Source organism: Apium graveolens, chromosome 2 (genome assembly GCF_009905375.1).
Source record: "Apium graveolens cultivar Ventura chromosome 2, ASM990537v1, whole genome shotgun sequence".
NCBI lineage: Eukaryota > Viridiplantae > Streptophyta > Magnoliopsida > Apiales > Apiaceae > Apium > Apium graveolens.
This window is the reverse complement of record NC_133648.1, coordinates 222331767-222338283: the sequence shown is the minus strand read 5'-3', so window position 1 is coordinate 222338283 and position 6517 is coordinate 222331767.

The window sequence follows — 6517 nt, the reverse complement described above, 5'->3', positions numbered from 1 at the left end:
ACTAGACTCTTATGACCATAAGGCATCTCCCAAACTTGATGTGGCTCAAGGGCCTAGCTTGGGCCTCCTTGGGCCAAAGCTTAAAGTCCATGGTTCCCCTGTTTTTCTGGGCAGAAAACGCCCTGACTTGAACTAACTTGTGACACATGGTTCTAACTCAAATTCTATGAACTATGGTTGGAAAAACTCCTCTGACACTCCCTCTAACTAAGGCCCAACTGGTCCTAATGAGGGCCTACCCGTGACATGGTCAAAACTTCCTATTTCTAGGTTGCATCCAAACTGTCCCCTGCTGGACAGATTTTGTGATTCCACTCGTGCACCTAACCAAACGACTTATAAACCTCCAACAAACACCTAAAACCTTTTATATACTCCAAGTGCTAGCTTCTGGTGGCTTGGGCCTCAAAGTGCACAATAATGACATGGTCAAAACTCACTCTAAACCTCAGGGTACCAAACTGATTTTCTGCAGAAACTAAGACTCTCCTTTCTCCAAGGTTCTTACTTAACAAACGCAACCACCAACAACCAATATACCCAAACCATAACTTAACTATGGTGATCTACTGAACTAACTCCCTTACACTCAAAATAGGCTTAGTGGAGATCATCCTTACCTAAGGTGCAACATAGCAAAACAAAGGAAATCACATTACACATTTTAAGAAGCACAATTCTTAATTAATATCTTAACTTAACTAAAATTATGGGTTACTAACAAAATATCAATCCGAATGATCAAGAACTTCCAAAATTCAAGAGAAATCTACATGCATGCATGACTTCGAGTCTTACAAACCAAAACAACATGCTTTCCAAATAAATTTTCATTTTAATTCAACATGCAAGCCTATCATGGATTATATCTAAATGACCACCTAGCATGCAAAGGTTTTTACCAAGATTTCACTAAGATTTTCATGCTATTATCACAAAAACACACAAAATGAAACAAAGCAACCAAAGAACCAACCATTGGGCTCCTATCAAGTCATGGCCGAATGAATTAGGTTGAAAACAACATTTACATAAGTGCAACACACTCATGTCTAGCCATTCTCAGCCCTATGATACTATAACTCATGGTGAAAGCCTTGAATTCACAAGAATCAAGGATATTCACTTTGAGTTTAACAAAAACACCACCATGCAAAGTCAACACATAAGTTTTCTATTATAAACTCTTGAGATATACATGAACAACATGTAGGGAGTAAGATTACTTGTTTATGGGATGATTATTTGAGTGAAGAAATGAAGAAAGAAGGGAATGTGGGCCTCGGTTTTAGAAGGGCCGAGAGGGAGGGAGAGAAAGCCGAGAGGGAGGGAGGAGAAGAAGAGGAGAGTGAAATGGTAGGGTGAAAGTGGAGTGGTGATCACTCTTTGATTTGTTTTTATGTCTTGATTTGACTATAATATGAGTGGGTTTGGGAAATGACAATAGTGACCTTCTAGCTAGAGTGAGGCTATCTTGTATTCAAGGTCAAGGAGGTAATTTGGCTAATAAATCATGAGTTAGTGGGTTTAGAAATGTCTTCTTTATCCTTGAAGAGAACAGAAGGGTGGTTTGCATGCAAGGGCTTCCTTGTAATTTGCTAATTATTACAACTAAAATTTGTAAAGATTTATTTTTATAAAATAAAATACAAGTTCAAAAATTATAAAATTTTTACCATAAAACAACTTGGATTTTCAGAAATTTTATAAAATCACTTTCGAAATTTGTGAACAAAATAACTTTTAAAAGAAAATTTCTCCAAGGTTTAGAATATTCCTTATAAATAAAAAATAAAGGAAATAAATAAACTTTTTCTTTGAAAAAATCATATACTACATAAAGCAAATTTAAAATGCAGAAATTTTCATTCACACAAACGTACAATAATTGAATATATTTGCATTCGGCTTTAAAATTATACCAAATTCACAAATAATATTACACGAAAATGCCGGTCGTAACAAAATTCTTTTATAGAGAACTCAAAGACTTCGATTAGTCAAAACAACTATAGAGAAATAAGAGATCTCGATAAGCCATTATACTTATCGAAATGTCGAGTTCTCTATATAATAAATTGGAGATCTTGATATAAACCTCAATTACAAAATACAGATCAGTTAAAGATCCAAGATTATCAATCAACAAACAAATCAATCACTGATTTGAAAAGTCTACAAAAAGCAGCTTGAAGAGTACAAGATCAAAGGCCAAGAATAACTGACAAAGTAAAGTCACAGACATGCACGATTTGCAAAGATACACTAAGCCAGAAATAGAAAGTTTTAGTTAACTTGAAGTAGGGTTTACTACATACTATTGCTGCTGTATAAAACCTGAGTTTATTGTTATATTAAGTAAACATTGGATGCTTTTTTTTAAGTTGTAACAAATAGATCTAAATTCTTGTAACTCTCTCAAGAAAGAAGCTGAGTTCTTTAACAACAAAGAACCCATAAATTTGTAGCAAGACATACTTGATTTTAATATAAAATTAAGTGAGTTTTGAAGATAGTGTGTTTATATGCATGTTTTTCTATTTCTGTTAAAACACTTTATCTCTAAAAGTTAGACTACTTTGTTCACCATATCCATAATAGTTCAAAAAGCTTAAAAATAATCTAAAACACATTCACCCCCCTGTGTTGTATCAATTACCTAACAAGTGGTATCAGAGCAAAATCTGAAAGCAAACAGATTAAAGATCTTGAAAGAATGAATACACAGAAGTTTAGCAGTATCAAAATCCCTACCTTTGACAGATCTAACTACACATTATGGAAAAAGAAAATATTGTTGTTCATAAGAATGGCCAACCCATTATATATTTAGATCCTCGAGAATGGGCCTTTCACCACCATGGTAAGAGTTGAGGAATATACAGATGGAGACATGGTCATTCCAGCACACTATGCTCTTAAAGATCCTTCAGATTATACTGAACTTGAAAAAGAAAAAGTATCTTTGGACATCGGCTTATAGTTGATTTTAATAGAGTCACTTGACAATGTAATGTATAATTACATTATCAACTGTGACACAACCAAACAAATATGAGAGAAAATAGATATTCTGTATAAAGGAACAGAGGAAGTTAGGTCAAACAAAAGAAGGATTCTGGTTTCTCAGTATGAGGGGTTTATAGCTAAACCAAAAGAAGGAATTACTGAAGTTTTTTAGAGGTTCAATAAATTGATAAATGAATTGCAGCTACATGATAAATATTATGAAGCTAAGGAGGTTAACCTAAAGTTTCTGCTAGCCCTTCCTGACCATCTTGAACAGAAGATATCAGTCATTAGAGAAGGAAGAGACCTAAGAAGAATGACTTTAGAAGTTCTATATGGAATCTTAAAAACTTATGAAATTGAGATATTGCAGAGAAAGTCATTGAAAGCACACCTTGGACATGTTATTGATGGTTCCCGTGCTTTGATTGTACATGACAAAGAAGAAAGTTAAGATGAGCAAGATGAGCAAGATGATCAAGTTCCAGTTATTCAAGTTATAGAACAAAAGAACAAACGACCTTAGAAGCAAGTTGTATTGAAGCTGGAGAAAGATGAATATTACACCTTGGATGAGCTTGATGAAATGGACCAATCCATGGCTTACATGGCTAGGAAATTTTCCAATATAAGATTCAAGAAGCCAATGTTTTCAGAAGCAAGGGATAATCAACCAACTGCAAAATTTGGAAACGAAAAGCTCAGTATAATTCAGTTAGCAAAAGTGGCTATAAAACTGGATCTGTGGACAGATCAAACCATGAGAAGAGTTGGCTGGAAAAGAATGAATTAAAGTTGAAGTCTTTCAGGAATGCATCTGAGTTGGTTGGTCAGTACCATGAGAAGAACAAACCATGTGCTAACATAGTTATTGGACTTGATTATGATGGTTTGAATAGAAACAGGAAAGCTGTAAGTGGTAAAGGAAAAGCAACTAAAAATGAAGATGTCCCAGCTATGCTGAGAAAGGTTGGTTCACCTATGTTCAAAGCATGTGAAGTAGACTTCAGTGAAGAAGAGTTAATCATAAAGTAAGAAATTGCTGACGAAGACAATGAAAAAGAAAATGCAGAAATAACTCCAACTTCCAAAGTTGAAAAGAAGCCCATGGTCAACCAATATAACTGTCAAGGAAGTAAAAATTGAAGATGTAAGAAAGAAGAAGAAGAATAGAAATGGGAAGATTGGGATAAACAAAAGCAACAACTTTGCATTTATTGTAGATGCTCCAAGGAAATAATATAAAAAATGTGGCTCAATGAATCATCTAACTCACCTTTGTAAAAAGGCTGTTAGCAAGCCAGTAGAAGGAGCATACAATTACAATGAAGCAAATGCAAATGATCCCTACTCATTTTGTGACAACTTTTATTCCATTCCTTGCAACTTGAAAGTGATGAAAACTTTCCATAAGATGAGAGTAAACCTCAAAGAAGTAAAAGTTGGGTCTGTATCAAAAAGGGAGAATGCACAACAGTCCATGAACACTATTCTTTCTAAAACAACTCATTCTAATTTTGCTCATTCTGTTAACAAGAAGAAGGTACCCAACACTACTCGGGTTTCTAAACACACTTAATCCTTATTGTGTGCAGGGTAAAAGGAAGAAAGTCATATGGATCATAGACAGTGAATGCTCAAGACATATGACAGGTGATATGGCCCTGCTATCATAATTTAAGGAGAAGGCCGACCCATTAGTAAATTTTGGAGACAACATCAAAGGTTTCATAATGGGATATAACAAATTGATTTCTGAAAATGTTTTCATTGAAGATGTAGCACTGGTAGATGGTCTTGAAGTGAATATTCTTAGTGTTAGCCAATTTGTAGACAAATGATTTAAGGTTTCATTTGACAAAGGACAATGCACTTTTATTAGCAAAAAGACTAGTGAAGTTGCTCATAAAGGAGCAAGGATGGGAAGCTTATATGTTACAGACTTGGACTCAGCAAATAAGGATGGAATTTGTTGCTTCTACACTAAGGAATCTGTTGAGCAAAGCAAGATGTGGCATAAGAAGTTGTCTCACTTGAATTACAAGGCAATCAACACTCTAGTCAAGAAGGAGTTAGTGAGAGACATGCCTAATTTGGAATTTGCTCAGAATGAAGTTTATGAAGCTTATCAAAAGGGAAAAATGAATAAATTAAGTCATAAGTATCACACCCCAATTTTAACAAAAGACACTATACGAATAATCATAATAGTTAACAAAAGAAAATAAATACACCGAATACAAGATCTTACAGTTTAGGGTTTGGAACAGCCCAATACAATTAACTATTACAACCTGATTTCAATATCGAGTCCTCACACAAAATGATCACTAATCTACCTGAGCTCGAACCTACGAATTGGCATCACAAGTCTTACGTGTTGTTTGCTTAAATCTAACCATATCTGCTAGCTGAAATATCAGGGTGAAAGCAAGTAGTGAGCCAAATGCTCAACAAGTGCTATAATATACATAAACAAGAATGAAAAAAAATAACAATGAAAAATGAAAGATTCAACAATATAGTAATAAGAGATAAACTTTCAAGGTGATGGCATCTTTTATTTGTAACAAAACAATTAAAAACCATTTCTTTGTCAAAACCATTTTATGACGCTACGGATTACAGCCGGTGATCATCCGTGAAGTAATCCCGAACTTCACTGGGTTCTAGAACATTAATGGGATCCCTAGGCAACCTTTAAGCCTATAATTAAAAGTGGAAAGGACTTGCGTCTCATTCCAGGTCCACTATTTAAAGAAAACATTCGTCCCCCTTTGGGACTGAAAATCCACTTTTAACTTTTCATTTTAAAAACTGATGCTAAGCGACGGTTAAATTCTTAAACAGTGAACATCTTTATCAAAGGTTCTAGATCAACTTCGAAGCACATCGGATAGGTTAAATCAACTTTAAGGCAATGATCAACTAAACTGATACCTTATCAAATGGAATTGCAAAGTTTCTATTCACAAGGGATTTGCTAATGAGGTTTAACAGGGTTCTTGAATAGTATAAAGGAACTAAGTCAAACTAGGTTCAATGTAGTGGTTCCAGATAAGACATAGGTATTTAAAATATAAAGAAGGTGAGCATCAGTTCAAAGTATAACAGGGTCTCATGGTTTAAGGATAAGAATAGAGTTATCAAGCATTTATGAACACTTTGAGGAATAACTGACTTTTAGGTGTCAAGATAAGGTCACTAAATATAACTTATACAGAGTTCAACATCACAATTACTTTGGTATACTAGCATGGTAAGAGTTTTGAATTACTTGCATAGCAATCTCCAAGTAAAGTTAAACTACTTGCAATAGATACTTGAGGGTTCATGGCACTTGCATATAATACGAAAGATAGATTTAAAACCACTTGGGCCATGTATTCATGTATATCAAGGTGAATTAGAATACTCACATCATATATAAAGCTGGGTTAACACACACTTGCAGTGTAAACAAAAAAAGTAGGTTGAAACACTTGCCTTGAGAAAGGCTTGACTTGCC